Source organism: Bos mutus, chromosome 17 (assembly GCF_027580195.1).
Source record: "Bos mutus isolate GX-2022 chromosome 17, NWIPB_WYAK_1.1, whole genome shotgun sequence".
In the NCBI taxonomy this organism is placed as follows: domain Eukaryota; kingdom Metazoa; phylum Chordata; class Mammalia; order Artiodactyla; family Bovidae; genus Bos; species Bos mutus.
The window spans coordinates 13,492,455-13,509,809 of NC_091633.1; positions in this window are offsets into that span (position 1 = coordinate 13,492,455).

A 17,355-nucleotide genomic window follows, 5' to 3' on the forward strand; every position below is an offset into this window, starting at 1 on the left:
ATGCCATATTTTAAATACATCTTTGAAAGGTTGAATGGTTACTAGAAAACCTCCCATTTCTGGTCCCAAAAGCCCTTGTTTATTTAACTGATACATAATAAGCCCATTTGCTTTTACCTTTAACCTGCTAAAACGCTCTGTGGTTTTCATAGATTTCCTTTTCACATGTGCAGTGATACCCACTTCCATTTTCATTACATACAAAAGCTTATACTTTTCATCAACCTTGCTTTTTTTTCCCAATAAGAATCCATTTCAGGGTATTTCAGAGCAATGTAGACTCTCTCTTTGAAAGTTAAAGAAGTTTTTTTCCCCTCTCTACATTTGGATCTGTACAATGGGATTACTGCACAATGCCATGGAAGTGTAAGGGCTTCCTAGGTGGCTCAGTGGGTAAAGAATCTGCCTGCAATGCAGAAGACCTGGGTTTGATCCCTGGGTCAGGAAGATCTCCTGGAGGAGGGCATGGCAACCCATTCCAGTATTCTTGCCTGGAGAATCCTATGGACAGAGGCGCCTAGAGGATTATAGTCCATAGAGTCGAAAAGAGTCAGACACGACTGAAGCAACTGAACATGCACGCACGTCATGGAGGTGTGAACCTTTGAAATATTTATTTAAAGAACAAAAATTTCTGTGGTCCAGTTTCTAGTGCCCATCACTGTATCAGTCAGATAGGATGCCTTTTGTTGCAGTAACAACAATCCCCACTTTCAGGGTCTTGTAACAGTGAAGATCTATTTCTCATTCATGCTACACTGCTCTTGTAGGTCACCTGAGGGCTCGGCCCTATATCCTCACTCTGATACCAGGCTGACAGAGCATCCAACATCCAGATCCTTGCTGGTCACCATGGCAGAGAGAAAGATAGATGTGGTCAATTGCACACCAGCTCTTAAAACATCTACTCAAAAGTGACATATCACTTCCACTTAAATTTTTGGCCAAAGTAAATCATTTGGTCATGGCCATTCCTAACCCCAACCTTCAGAAAAGAGCAAACCCTCCAAAACAAGGTTAGTACTGGAGTGAGCAGCCATTTCCTTCTCCAGGGGATCTTCCCAACTCAGGGATCGAACCCATGTCTCCTGCACTGCAGGTGAATTCTTTATCACTGAGCCACCTGGGAAGCCCAATAATGATGAGCCTCATCTTTATTGACTGCCTCCTGTACACAGGGGTGAGTTTAAACACTCTACACATATTGTCTCATTAAACCTTTAGGACAGCTCTATGAGATCAACAGCCTTATCCCACTTTAAAGACATTGAAACTGAGGAACAGAAGTGGAGTGGCTTGCTCAAGGCTAACTAGCTGGTAAAATGTTGGACTGAGACTTGAACCCAAGTAGGTAGCCTGGCTCTAGCTTTTGCTAAGAGAGTAGAATTGAAGTGCTCACACACACACACACACAAAAGACAAATGTATGAGGTGATAGGTGTGTTAATTAATTCAGTGGTGGGAATCCTTTCACAATATATACATATGTCATATCATCACATTATATACTTACACTCACAGTTTTGTCAATTACAGCTAAATAATGCTGGGGGCAGGGGGAAAGACCATCATTCTTAAGTCAAAGTGTTTATACCCATCTTCTTGGTTAAGTGAAGTGAAAGTCACTTAATCATGTCTGACTCTTTTGCAACCCCATGGGCCCTGGAGAAGTACATGGAATTCTCCAGGCCAGAATACTGGAGTGGGTACCCATTTTTTTCTCCAGGGGATCTCCCCAACCCAGGGATTGAACCCAGGCCTCCCACATTGCAGGTGGATTCCTTACCAGCAGAGCCACCGGGGAAGCCCCTCTTCTTTATTTAAGTTCTACTTCTTACTCTGTATTGGAATATAGATGATTAACAATGTTGTGATGGTTTCAGGTGGACAGCAAAGGGACTCAGCCATACATACACATGTATCCATTCTCCCCCAAACTCCCCTCCCATCCAGGCTGCCTCATAACACTAAGCAGAGTTCCCTGTGCTGTACAGTAGGTCCTTGTTGGTTTTCCATTTTAAATACAGCAGTGTGTACATGTCCAACCCAAATTCCCTAACTATCCCTTCCCCTCATCCTTCCCCCACCCCCAGCAACCATAAGTTCGTTCTCTGAGTCTGCAAGTCTGTTTTATAAATAAGTTCATTTATATCATGTCTTTTTAAGATTCTTTATATAAGGGATGCCATACAAAGTTTCTGCCTCTCTGTTTGACTTACTTCACTCAGTATGACAATCTCGAGGTTTAGGAATTCTTTTCGATACCTCCCTCTTCCTTATGCTCTACCCCCTCCATCACCAAATCTTTGCAACTTAAGCCTCATTTCTCATTCACTTCTTCCCAGCTTCGTATCTGCTTAGTCATAAGCCACCATGCTCTTCGGCCTGGACTATCGCAATGTTCCCTTCCCCAAACTAACTTCCCAGCTCCCACTCTTGTCCAAGTCTTTTCTCCACCCTGCAGCCCAAGTGACCACAGCTGACCATGTCACACCATTAGTGTGATTATGTGACAACTGTTGTCTGAGCCGCTGGATCCAGAAATGCCTGAAGCCAGCTACCCTTAAAATGTTTCTGTTTCTTTTCTGTCCTTTGCACTGAATTCACCCCAGGCTATACTTACCTCTTTCCTCTACCATTCTGGATACCCTTTAGTTATCTGTGTACCCCCAAGTGGCTTATCCAATGCCCAACATCTATTGGACATTCTGTACATGTTTGCCAAACTGAGTCAATCTGGATGGTATTTAGTGTCCTGTTCTAGAAATGGGGCCTCAAAGGGAAAAGCCTTGGCTTTGTCCTTGAAAAACCCACAGAATGTCACTGCACCAAGACACAAAAGACAGATCTAATGGTTGACAAGCAAGTTGTGTCACCAGTCCTCTTCTCCATCCAGCGGTTTTAAGAATACTTTAGGGAGTTTTTCTCACTCCCTTAAATGTGGTTTTGCTTACTGACTCCCCAACCCCCAGGAAAGTCTCTCATCTCCAGGGCCTCTTTCGTTTTCCAAACTGGAAAAAAAAAAAAAAATGTGTGTGTAGCAAATCCTATAATTACTGGATCTGATTTTCATTTGAACTTTTCCTCTCTGACATGACTGCAAGGTTCTTTGGTAGATGGCAGGCACCAAGGCTTCAAAGTGTGTGTGCAATAAAGAATATGCTGCTGGGGTGTGTGTGTGTGTGTGTGTGCGCGTGCGTGCGCAGGGCAGGAGAGTGTTTGTGTATGTACGTGTGTGTATGCACTAGTTGACTAGTGTTAGTCATTCAGTCTTGTCTGGCTCTTTGCAATCCCATGGACTGTAGCCTGCCAGGCTCCTCTCTCCATGGGATTCTCCAGGAAAAATTACTGGAGTAGGTAGCCATTCCCTTATCCAGGGGATTTTCCCAACCCAGGGATCAAACCCAGGCCTCTTGCGTTGCAGGCAGATTCTTTACTATCTGAGCTACAGGGAAGCACTTTGAATGAGTGTCTGAAGGAAAGTGGCACATATGTTTGTACACGTTTGAGTGAGTATGTGAATAGCACGTATGTGAGTGAATGTCCTTAGGATATATGTATGTATGTGTTGTGTGTGTAAGTGTGAGTGTATGCATGTCTACGGGCTTCCCCGGCGGCTCAGAGGTAAAGAATCTGCCTATGATGCAGGAGATGCGGGTTCAATCCCTGTGTTGGGAAGATCCCCTGGAGGAGGAAATGGCAATGCATCGCAGGCAGATTCTGACCCTTGTCTTACTTAGAATGTAACGATGAAGACTGGGAAGTTCCAAGCCGGGCTTCCCCAGCTTGAATTTGGTCTCTGCTGAATCATTGTGGGTAAAGTTAACTAACCTTTTCCTGCCTCAGTTTCACCTGCTCTGTAAAATGGAGAATATCCTAGAAGCTGTCTCATAGCGCTATTAAAGATGATGGTTGGGTGAGTTAATATATATAAAGAGCCTGGAATAATGTATGGCTATTTAAGTGTTCATTATTGTTATCTCAATCACCAGCAGCAGCACCTCCCCAGCATTAAGCAAATGCTGGCTATAAATGTAACAGGTATTGTATCTAAGTCTGCTGAGTGAATGAACGAGTTAATGAATGAATGAGGAAGTTCTACACTGATAAGCTAGACTTTCCTGCCTGAGGTCTTGACATGTATCACACCCTCTGCCAGGCACTAGCATTCATTTCCTGACTCCTTGCAGCCCTCCCTCAGCCTAACTACATTGTATCCATCCTCCTAGTCTCCCATGAAACTTCACTTGCTCCAGGGAGCTTGCCCCGACCTCCCCCATCCTCCTAGACATGTATGTCCAGAGGGATCCATGCACCCTTTCTTCCTCGGTAAGTATTTACTCAGTGCCTATCTTCATTATTTGGCTGGACATCCATGAGGTTAGGAACTTCGTCTGTTTTGTTCCCTGCGGTAAAGCCAGTACCTGGTAAACAGAAAATGCTCAATGCGTCTCTGATGAATGGATGAATGAGAGGTAGAGCAGTGGTCCTTGGGCTTTACTACGCACCTGAGTCAACTAGGAATTGTACGACATTGCAGAGTCAGGGAATCACGTTCAAATGCTGGACTCTGCGTTAGTAACTAGCTCCAGGTGATGCTGATGCTGCTGGTCCACAGGCTACACTTGAACAACACGGCCCCAGAGGATCTACTTGTTTGAGGGTTTAGAAAATGTAACTGCTTTTATGCCAAATAAACATGGATACATAGGGAATAAAATGCAAACTTCACATGAATTTTTAAAATAAATCCCATGGTTCTGAGGGCTTCCCAGGTGGCTCAGTGGTAAAGAATCTGCCTGACAATGCAGGAGACTTGGGTTTGATCCCTGGGTCAGGAAGATCCCTTTGAGAAGGGAAGGGCTACCCACTCCAGTATTCTTACCTGGAGAATCCCAAGGACAGAGGGGGCTGGCGGGCTACAGTCCAGGGGGTCGAAAAAGAGTCAGACATGACTTAGTGACTAAAACAACAAGAAGAAGGTTTTGAAGATGAACAGAAGTGCATCCCCAGGACTGATATGCATGGAGTTCCTTGAAAATAAGCATTTGAGAATTCCTGCACTTCTCAGTATCTCAGTCCTAGAACAAGCCACAGAGAGACAACCCAGGGCCAGTCTTAGAAATAGGTATGCCAGTCCACACCAGTGTTTCCTGGTTACCAAGAAGAGCCTACTTTCCCCAAAACATCTCCTTCAAGCCCAAATTCCTGCAGGGCTGACAGGTCCACATAAAAGGACACTGGCTTTTCCTGGTGGTCCAGTGGCTAAGACCCCACGTTCCCAATGCAGGGACTCGGGTTTGATCCCTGGTCAGGGAACTGGACCCCATAGGCCACAACTAAGTGTTCACAAGCCACGACTAAAGATGTTGCATGAGGCCGCTAATAGATTCTGTGTGCCACAATGAAAACTGCAGATCCACGTGCCGCAACTAAGACCCAGCACAGCCAAATAAATAAACAGATAGGTAAATAAGTAGATAAATATTTTTTTAAAAATTGGATTTTGCTGCCCAGCCTCTGCCCACCTTGTTTCCCTTCCATGAACTGTCCCTGTGTATGTCCAGATAATACTCCTCTGCCCGTGGCTTCTCCTGGCTTGTTCCCTTTGTCCTCCCTCCAATCCTGTGAGCCTCTCTTTTGAACTCTCTTGGCCTGAGCAAGCCAGGGTTGGTTCTGTTGCTTCCAAGCAGTAAAGTCTAACCAATACTCTATCCTTGCTTTGGGCAAATACATCCATTCCAGTAAACAAAGCAAAACTGCAAAGAAAATCAACAAGCCTAAGTTACAAGCAACCTAATCATTTAGAATAATATAAGATCAGTGAAGTGAATTATGCAATATTTGTCAAATAGAGTATCATGTGCCCATTAAAATGAGTGGGGAGATCTCACCAACGTAATGCTAAGCAAAAGACTCTGGGTGACCCTGTATACAGGAGAACCCAGAAAAAACTAATCTATGGTGTCAAAATCAAGATGCAGCATTTTGTCAGGGTGACTGAGACTGGGAAATAGGCTGACATCTCCTGGTTCTTGATCTGGGTATGGTTTCCAAGGACGTGTTTACTTTTTGAAAATTCACTGAACTCAGCTTTTATGATATGTGCATTTCTTCTGTATGTATACTATAGACCAATGGAAAAAAAATGTTACTGATGAAAAAGAGTAGATTTAAAATTTTGTTTCATAGAGAGTCACATGGAATTCCTCAAAGACCACCACGTTAGAGAGAGGGGCTCCCAAAGCAAGAGAGTAGAGAGTAGAGGCCTGAACAAGACTCCGGGTTTCCAAGCACAGTGACGCCAGAGCGGTTCTATTCGTATGTCTTTTGATGCAGTAGGGAAGGAGGGAGGGGCCATTCAACTGTATGTGTAATGCTATGTTAAAAATAAGCATGTGTGAGAGAGAACAGATACCAAGATGCGTTGGAGTTTTCTGCTTTAAACCATCACTCTCTCCCCATGCTCCTGGGAGTTGAAACCTCAATGACTGGGGCCACAGTTGATCCCTATCCAGAATCTAGCACAGTGCTGGATCAGTAATTAATGCTAATGTGCTCACTGAGCAGCTAAGAGAACTAACATGGCAAAATCAGGTTCTTTGAAACATTGAGCTCCTGGATCAAGACTTGCCTGAAACTGTTCCTATCGCTAAATTTTCAATTACATTAAATCACCTTTTGTGTGAAACCCAGTCCCAGCTGGATCTACAGACACCTGAAAGATGACAGATAGCTGCAGCCCCTTCATCTTCTTGTGCCTCAGTTTCCTCATCTGTCATCCTTGTAAGAGCACATAAGGAAGATGAGAGAATTGTTAAAAGCACAGACTTTGGAGTCGAGAGACTTAGATCCAAATTTGGACTCCATTACTAAGTAGCTGCAAGGGCTTGAGTGAGTTACTTTACTGCCCTGAGCCTCAGTTTCTTCATCTGTAAAGTGGGGACCGTGCCTACTTGCTGAAACTGGGAGACGTATTCAATGCATGTAGCATCAACACTCATTCCGTGTTAACCGGACATGAAGCTCATTGCCCCAGCCCACCTCATAAAGATTTCATACGTGTCAGATGAGTTAAGGCTCTAGGAAAGCACTTCTCCAACATTATAGATCATTATTATTATTAGCAAGGTAAATGGATTTACAGAAGCAGAGCAGAACAAAGGCCAAAGGGAAGCAAGACTGTTCTGGAAAACAAACCAGGGAAAGGAGGCAAACATAAGTGTTATTGGTCAGGGCAAAGAAAGGCTGGTGCAAAATGGATGAGAAGATGGGTATTTTCAAGCTTTAAATGAACTTGTTTGTCCCCAACTCCATTCAGAGAGGAAAGTGCAGGCGGATATAATCAAAGGCTGACAAACAGCAAGATGTTTGTTCTGGTAAACACACTCATCTCTCCAAACTCACCTGAAACATTTTCTGCTTTCATAAAGAAGCTCTTATGAACTCAGAGCTGTAAAGAATCACCTGGTGAGGGGCTGTGCCAAGCCAAGAAAAGGCCGCCCAGCCCTGGACAGTAGGAGCCCGAGGCGCCTGGCTGGATGTCGTGAGGGTGACCTTCGATGGGCTTTGAATCCACTGCTACTTACTGTGCCATCAGGGTGGCACCACGCACGTCGTGAGCTACAGATGAGAATCCTCTGACCAAGAAAGGTGCAGCAAGGTGGCAGAGGGTGAACTGAGGCTTCTCTCCAAAAAGAGGAGGGACAGATGTTTGCTGCTGGTTTTTTCCATCGTTTTATGCCCAAGTGTCCTGTTCCAGTCATAGGGACCTGGAGCGTGTGAGGGTCTCTGTCAGCACCACTCAAAAGAAAAACAACACAAGACCCATTTGTAAGTTTCAATATTCTAGTAGCCACATTCAAAGGGAGGGAGCCCAGGAATGTTCATTCTATCAAGCATCTCTTCCCAGACGATTAAGATGCAAGTGGAGAACTGATGCTGTGTTGTTTGCTTTTTTTAACAGTGGTCTAAGGCAGCCCTTGCCCAATAGGAAGCCCATAGATTCCTCATTCATGCTAAAGACAGGCAGAGTCGTCTGTGACTTTCAATTTTCATGAATGCGTAAGTGGCCTTGGCCACTAAGGTAAGAGGACGACCTCCACTTTTAACTCCAGGAGCTTCTGTTTTTGTTTGATTTCTTTCGCAATGAGTATGAATTTACTTTTTAATAATTCCTTGATGTCCTTGGCCTTGATCGTAAGCAAAACTCACCCGCGTCAAGCTCTTTCCGTGGCTCAAACACTAAACGAAGCACTTGTCATGCGTTAGCTCACCTAATATTCACTCTCACCCTATAAGGTGGGCACTATTGTGATGACCATTATATGGATTGGGAGGCTGAGGCTGGCAAAGGCTAATAAGCAGTTGTTCAAGGTCACAGAGCTAAAAAACAGAGGAGACTGGACCGGGGCTCATATCGGTCGGTCTCTAAAGACCCAGTTTTACCCTTTCTTTATTCATGTTTAGCAGTAAGAACATGTGACACAAAAGGTTCTCAATAAAGATCTGTCTCACACGTCGGCATACAAGCACCCATGGATACAAGAGCGGGAAGGGAGGGTGGGACGAACTGGGAGAGCAGGATTGGTATACAAACACCGCTATGTGCAGAACAGATGGCTGGTGGGGAGCTTCTGTATAACACCGGGGGCTCAGCTCAGGGTGGGGTGGTAGGAAAAGCGCGTAGGTGCAAAAGGGAGGGGAGATATGTGTGTATATATATTCACTTTATTGTAGAGCAGAAACTAACACAACATTTAGTAAAACAATTATACTTCAATTTTAAAAATAAAAAAAATATATATATAAGCTCCCATAGGAGCCTGGTTCATTACTGAAGATCCAACACCCACCACAGTGCCTAGCACAGAGGAATCCATCAAGCGTTTGTTAAATGAGCGAATGAATGAATGAATGAATGAAATGTGCTCTCTGAGACTTGAGGAGGCCCAGGTATATAAAACACCCACTTGAGGCCAACATCTAAAGCATTCCTCCCAACTTCATCGGGGATGTATCTGAACAGCTCAGACATGCTTTCCAGTTGAAAACATTCATTTAATTAGCAGGCATTTTCCAAAACGGATGTGCCTTTCTCAATCACTGTGTCTGCGGCGGACATTTGCTGAAAAGGTGCCCCCTTCTCCCAGACATCAAAGCTTCTGCTCGCAGACCTTTCTTCCCCAATTACTTCCATCGGAAAAGGACAGCCAGGCGGACAAGAAATCGGCCACAACGTGCAAGATGTTTTGCCTTTGTAGAAAAGATGCTTGTGGGGTAAGGTCCTTTTTGGGGGGAGGGGAAAAATCTATACCTTGGTTTAATATGTGTCTTTAGAAACGTTTCATTGGCCAGCACGGGCTGCTCACTGTGACTGGCCCCAAATCATTTCTCTTTGAGATCTAGCTTCTCCTCCCCAAAATAATATCAAGAACAATCTATATTCCCTGGTGGCTCAGACGGTCAAAAGAATCTGCCTGCAATGCAGGAGACCTAGGTTTGATCCCTGGGTCAGAAAGATCCCCCAGAAAAGGGAATGGCAACCCCCTCTAGTATTCTTTCCTGGAGAATCCCATGGACATGGGAGTCTGGCGGGCTATCGTCTGTGGGGTTGCAAAGAGTCAACGCTAACACTTTCATTGGATTTATTTCTTCCTAATTTTTGCAGCTACTTGGATATGCATTCTGACTCTTATATCAGCCTTGGTTTGACCGTTATAACTCAGCTTGAATAGGAACACTATACCTTCTTCGCTCTGGAGTCCCTGAATTCTAGAGCCTGTGGCACCGGGGGCTATGGCGTGGAGATGGCAACCATATTTGGGAAAGATGATGCTCCTTAAGAAAACACGACTCTCCAACCCACTGAGCTATTGCTGGAGTTGGTTGAATCAACCCCTTGCCCTAAACTTGTCCGTAACTCCCCACTGCCACCTGGATAATGATCAGATGCCTCAGCATGACTCACAGACCTAGATTCAGACCTCAGTTCTGCCTACTCTTGAACCTCAACCCTGCCCCCCACCCCCCGGACCCCAGCCAGATAAGTTATTTGCAGTTTCCAGCATCCTGCTTCCCCACTTCCGCACCAGCCCTTTGGCCTACACTCTTCCTGCTCCCCAAAACATCCTCTCTGTCCCCCCTTAATCATGCTACTCAGAATCAGTCTTCAAATTTGATGTCACTTCCTCCAGGAAGTCTTCCTGATTATTCCTTCTACCGACCCCTGGAAGAATTGAATCAAGCGTGCTCCCCAGCAGTATCACATCTCACCCCTTCCAGCACTGATGGCTGTATTTAAATGCCTATTTATTTCCCTATCACGCTCACCGGACCTGAATTCCCTAAGTGCAAGTCTCAGAATCTGGAATATATTACGCCCTCAATGAACAGCTGTGTATAAATACATAAATGGGGGCAGGGCAAGGGAAGATGCATAGCATCCAGATAGAAAGAGGTTGAATTTTCCTCACTGAAATGGTGGAGTTACAGAGCACTGTGGGCGATCATGACGTTGGTCATAGTCCAATCCTCTCCCCCAACCCCGAGGGGCACAAACACTAAATCTCGCCTACCACAGACCCTAAGAGGAAACCAACTTGGACCTACAAGATCATTCCAGCCAAACAGGTCTGCTTATGGTGGTTCTCTGAGCAAGCTAACTTTGCCCCACAGCCTGACCCAGAGAATCTGGCTTCCCAGACAAGCCACTCGGAATGCATCTTCAAGGTCACAGGGAAGGTTGGTTGAGAAGAAAAGGCAAGGATGGGAAGACAGAGATACTTGAATAGGAATGCTGTCTCTGTTTGGCTTTGAAGTTCTGGATAATTTCCTGTCCAGCAATTGCCAAAAAGCCAGGGCTCAATAATAAAGCTACGGTAGCGACTTCCCTGACGGTCCCGTGATTAAGCCTTCACCTTCCAATGCAGGGGGTGCGGGTGTGATCCCGAATCGGGGAGCTAAGATTCTACATGCCTTGGGGCCAAAAATCCAAAACATAAAACAGAAGCAAGATTGTAACAAATTCAATAAAGACGTTTAAAAACATGGTCTACCTCAGAAAAGGTCTTTAAAATATATATAAAAAGTAAAAAAATACATAAAACTACAGTGGGAAATGGGTGTCAAAAAAAAAGATCTTAAAAACTGGAAGAGTCTTTTGCCTCCAAATTTTGGAGTCTTGGGAAAAACTCTGTTTTACCATTTGCTTGCTCTGTCCCTCACAGTGCCTTAGGAGGTGAGTGGACCCTAGTATTCTTCTGCTCTAGCAGAATGGTGGTGCAAAGCTCACTGCTAAACAAGAATGACTGGGCTCTCTCAGCCTCCACTGACAACAGTCAGTTCACACTTCTGTTTCTCCGTACCTCCAATCTCTCTCTTCCCCAGGTCATCCCACTAAGGAAAGTACAAGAGGACTCCAGGTGCGGTGGGTTTTCCTCTTGAACAGAAGAAACCTTTCCTATTGCAAACTGTACGCTTGAGGATAACATGTGGCTATCCACTACCTTGTGGCTCAGATGGTAAAGCGTCTGTCTGCAATGCGGGAGACCTGGGTTCGATCCCTGGGTTGGGAAGATCGCCTGGAGAAGGCAATGGCACCCCACTCCAGGACTCCTGCCTGGAAAATCCCATGGATGGAGGATCCTGATAGGCTACAGTCCCTGTGGTCGCAAAGAGTCGGACAAGACTGAGCGACTGCAGTTTCACTTTCATCCTAATCTGATGCTCGCTGGCTCCCGGGTGTTTGCACCCCATCTTTGCACCTTTCAGGCTGTGTGATCTTCGGCAAGTGACCTAACCCCTCTGAGACTTGCCTGTAAAGTGGGATGAGAACAGAGCTCTCTCACAAATGTTTGTGAAGATGTAATGTGGCAGTAGAAAGACAGCACCAAGCGTGGCTCCTGGCTTCCACATAGCTCCTGCCACCAGCAGCTATTATTGCTGCATGGGGGTGCCCTCCTTTATTGAATGACAACATGCCTTAGACCACTGTTTTTTTCCAACTGCAATTCTGTAATCCTAACAAAGTACATCGAAGAAACAAAAATACATGTAGAACCTTGGAGGGCTTCCCTGGTGGCTCAGTGGTAAAGAATCTGCCTGCCAATGCAGGAGATGCATATTAGATCCCTGGTCTGGGAAGATTCCCCAGGACAAAATAGCAACCCACTCTAGTATTCTTGCCTGGGAAATCCCACAGACAGAGGAGCCTGGCGGGCTACAGTCCGTGGGGTCAGAGTCGGACACAACTTAGTGACTAAACAAGAGCCTCAGAAAATCCACACAAGACAAAGAGCTGGTGTGCTTTGACTCCAGGATGTATCATGAAGAAGTTTTGTTATTTCTGTTGTTAATACATTCCTAATAGCCACTTGTTTCCTGGATACTTGCCTCTTCGGCTCTGATTGGCCGAGTTCCAGTTTCTTGAGGTTTTTACTGCCTTTGGAAGCTATGTTATGAAAACCTTGAAGCCTCCATGAAAATGAAAACTTCCTTTTCTTCTTCTTTCTCCCCAGAGTGTGGTGGCCAAACACCCCTCAGAGTTGGAGGATGGTCCAACTTCCAATGCTCTGTAGCAGTGATTCCATAACTATCAGTTGTACCAGAAATTACAGCATTTTGGCATCTAAAATGTAATTCCCTGCCTTGCCTCTCACACTGAGAAGTGGTCAAGAAAAATTCTTTGTTGGTTTTGAACATTCCCCATTTTAATTCATATCATTTGATTCCATATCCATGATGTATCTTATTTTTTCCTTCATCCAACCATCCTTCCCCATCATCCAATCATTATATTCATCTGTCAATCGCCTTCCCCATTCTTAACAATGTCACACACACATACACAAATGTACATACACACAGACCCAAACTCCACTCATGGTCAGCTCCCTTCTCTTCCTCTACCACGGGCATTCCTATCATTGTAATTTATGGTCAACGAACATTTTGGTTAAAGGGTTTGAAAAAAAAACAAAAATGCCTTTCATTACCCAAGGGTATGTGAAGGTGTTGTAATTACACCGCCAACCAAAGAATCCATTTTTTCCTGAATACCTAAAGGGATTTGGATAATCCTACAAAGTCAGAGTCTTATTTTCTATTCAGTAGTGCCAGACCAAAATCCACCCACACCAAGACAAATGGGTCTTTTTTAGCTCCAGCAAGCTTCTCCGAACAAGATATCCCCACCATGTGCAAGTAGAACTCCTTGGCTTGGTCACTTTTCTCCTTCTCTTCATCTTTTGATGCCATTGTTGACTACCCAGAATCAGCCCCAAAGTGCCTGTCCACACTCTTGTCCCAAAAACCAAGAATAGCACCAAAATCAGGTCCAGGAGTAGTAACCAGGGGTGCAGTGCCATCTGCTGGCCATTTTTATAAGATAGCCTCTCAGCCCACACTAGGAAATGTTCCCCCGTTTCAAAGCTACTGAAAGAATCTGAAGGTCTGGTATGGGAACAAATGATTTTTACTGTATTAATATCCTATTATTGAGAATAGTCATTTAGAAATAAACGTCTTCTCTTTCACTACTTTTTTAGGTATGCAAAGGAAAAAATCAAAAATCTGGGAGAGATCGACTCGGCTTATAATTCCTTTTTTTATTGTTGTTGTTGTTAGTGTTATATTGGGGAATAATAATAATAAACTCTCAGAAAACTAAGTTTTACACACTCGTAATAAGGACCCTCTAAATCAGCATATCACGGTTTGCAAAGAGATTTATGGTCCACAGCAAGTTTACGAGACTTTAACACAACAAAGGCAAGAAAATAAAGGAGAAGAAGAAAAACAAAGCTGAAATGAATGATCCCGTTTCCAAAGGAGCAAGGCTACAGCTAATGAACATATATTTTTGTGATGAGGCTGATTTGTCTCAGATGTGGATAAGCATTTTTATTTAAAATCTGATGAGTTTATATCTTCCTTTCAGGCTACTATATTTGTGTAGTCTCCTAAAATTCAGAGAAAACACTTTTAAATAAGGTGCCTGTTCGAAGAGAGAAAACAGAAAATGCGTCAGTGTGCTTCTTTAGAGCTTACTGTGCTTCCAGTCTTTCTGCTTTCAAATTAGACAGTGAATTGACAAAATTGACCAAAGAGAAAGGAAGGGACGCCTTTCCTTAAAAGAACTTCTGACATGTTCTTATCTGTAATATTCACCAGGAAGAGTGTCAATAACATACAAAAGTCAGGCATTCTCTTTCCAGTTGCTCTCTATGGAAGTTTTCCTAAGCGATCATCTACATAAGTGTAGACAAAATATATGGAAAATAGTGCAAATTGCACGCATGCACACACACATACAGGTCTGCCACGCTTGGAAATGCCCACTCTGAAGAAAGCTTGTCCTCTGGTTGAGTGCTTGTAAGTTTTCTACACCGAACAAGTCTTTGGGATCCTAAGCGTTCCTTTTGTTTGTTCTCTGCTCAGGCTTCCAGAAGCATCAACAAGCTACAGTCCTTACTGCGAGGGGAGGATTTGGTTAATAGTTCCTAGTATTTTCAGCCCTTTCGTTGATTTCCTTCCCTTCTAGTATTTTTAGTTCCTGAGATAAAACTCTCATTTATAATAAAGTCAGAATCCCTGGAAAACATTTCGTCAATGAAACATTTGGCTTTGCTGTCCATTATTTTATTGAATGAAGGGGTTTCCCCCCCTCTCTTAAAACCTGGCAACCCAGTTCTGATTATTTAAAGGCAGACACAAAGGCAGAACTGGGTGGAGTTTTTAAATATTTAAGAAGTAAAAATCTTATTAAAAATGTTTACTCTTTGCCGTAAAATTGCCTTTCCAAAAGCACAGGTTTGCTAGGACCAAATCATTCACTTTAGGAACTAGGGTATGTCGGCACCAGATTCAGTTCTGGCAAATTCTAATTAAATGTATGTCTCAGCCTAAACTTGTTTTCGTGTGTTTGTTTTTTTTCATTGTTATTCGCAGTCCCTGGCCTAAAATATTGAAATTTTGAGACACGACCAAATATTTTTAACTGAAACTAGTCCAATAAGAAGTTCTCTTTCTTTTCCTTTTTAAAGAAGTGTTATTTCTTTACAGGGTCCTTTCATTATTCCCCCAGAAATTTGGGAGGTTTTTGCAATCATCATACATTTGAAATACCAGCTGCTAACTTCAACCCAATTTTCTGCCCTGTTTGAAAAGGATTTTTTGTTTGGATTTAGTGGGGTTAGGATTGAGAGTGTGTGCGCACGCACGTGTGTGCCCAGAAAGATAGAGGAAAAAAGACGGAAAAGCACACAAATAGTTTTGCTTTGAAGTTGCTACATAATTACTGTTAAGATCTACCAAAATGTACTGAGAGACAGCCCTGCTTACTCAAATCTGGTGATTGAGCAGGCAAGCAGCGTCTGGGAAGACTTAAGGATGGATGAAATGGAAGCATCGGAAGAATGCAACCAAGGTAGACGGAAAGATGTTTTCTGTTGTGTTCTTGTAGAGACGTATTAGGGAAAGAGAGGGCAAGGGGAGGAAGGGATACTGGGGAAAAATAGAAAAGAAAACATTTATGGAGAAAAGGCCAGAAAGATATAAGAATTGAGGGGGGGGCGGGGAGAGGGAAGGATGGAAAGAGGGAGGGAGGGGAGAGAGAGAAAGAAAGGTACTGAGCTGTTTTATCTTCCTGTGCTTCCCTATTCAAAGCCCTATGTCCTTGGTGGAGACATTAAACCTTACATATGGAATGCAGCAACAAAAAAGCGGGGGGGGGCAATATAGTGAGTTTCCCTTGTTGATTTCCTTTGTTGGAATACTGACTTGGAACATCTGAAGAGAAAACGGTCGCAAAGTTGGAGAATTTCTTCTTTCAGCAGGCTCTTTCTGCAAAAGTTGTTTATGTCACAGTGCCCCCTGGAGTATGGTGGGGAAGGGACCCCTAATGTCCCCCCTCTAACTCCCTACTCTTGACTTGTTTTTCTTACCATGGGGAGGGGAGGAAGGGGGAGGAAGGATTGGAAATTTTTGAAACAATCTCAGAAGCTTTTGAAGAGCTGCCACTGGCCAGGGGAGAGGAGGATTTCGAGAAATGACTTCCGATTTATTTCGGATAGTTAGGGGAAAGGGGAAGGAGGGAATAAAACCCTTCCTTCTCTCTTTTTTTTTTTTTCCTTCCCCCTTACCCCCTTAATCCTATTTTAGTTGAGGTCTGACCTTGGAAATTTCCAAAAGACTTTAATCTCCTGTACTCCAAATTGCTAAAAGGAGCTCAAAGAGAGCGTGTGTGCGTGCGGGTGAAAGGCGGTTTTAAATTGTTTATTTATGAATGGGTTAGACTTTCCTGATAGTAAGAATGTTAACTAGTTCATTAGGTACTCTCGGTACATTTAAGTCTTTTTTAGTTTTTCTTTTTATTCCCTTCTCTCCCTCTTTCTCTCTCTCCTTTTTCAGACAAATACATTTAATCACCAAAACACAGCAGAGAAAAAAATGATCTTCAGTTCTGCCTTCTGCCTCTGGGCAGACCTGACCCACTTGAATGTTAATATTCTCAGATAACTAGGAAATGCCATTTAGTATTTTCTATAACTACATGGCTGTCCTCCACCCTCCAACTCTCCCAGAGAAAACAAATTACCTTCCTGTAGCAAGAGGGGGGGGGGGGATGGGGGGGCTGGAGGTGGAAAACCCAAGAGAAGAATCATTTCCATACATAGCTCCCAGATATAAAGGAAATCCAGGCTCTATGCTGATCTCAAATTTGGGGAGGTACGAACTCATTGAAATCATTAAGCATTTCATTTTTCAGATGAAAGGCTCTCCTTTTGCATTACTGGGGAGAGTTCTGATGTAATCTGAAGTGTCACATTGGAGGGGTCTTGGTGATTAAGTCTTTTCCATTTCTTTCATTAAAGGGCCGATTTTCCTGAGGTGGGTTATAACTTCATTCCAATCTGAAATTTCACCCACCCACCCCGCAAAAAGGGCTATATGTACGACCGATTTTTAGAAAGAATAACAAATCCAGTTGTATACTTATTTTTTAACTGCTTTTGATTTTATTGAACTACGAAACCACTTTGCTGTCATTCTCAAAGGTCCATTCTAAATCACGAGCTACGTCAAGGTATAATTACTCACATTTAAAACATTCCGTAATTATAGGAGGAAAGAATAGAAAAATGGCTTTAAAGAAAGGAATTGTTGGAAGCAATTGACTCTCAAGAAATGTCTGTCTTTCATAAAGTTCATAATTTCCCAGTAAATTCTTTTAAGTTAATAAACATATTAAACATAAAGAACCTTAAAAGCACTCCCCCCTCCACCATCTGCCACCACACATACACACACAGGGGAAAAAAAAAAAAACAAACCCTAAATTCTTTTAAAATGTGC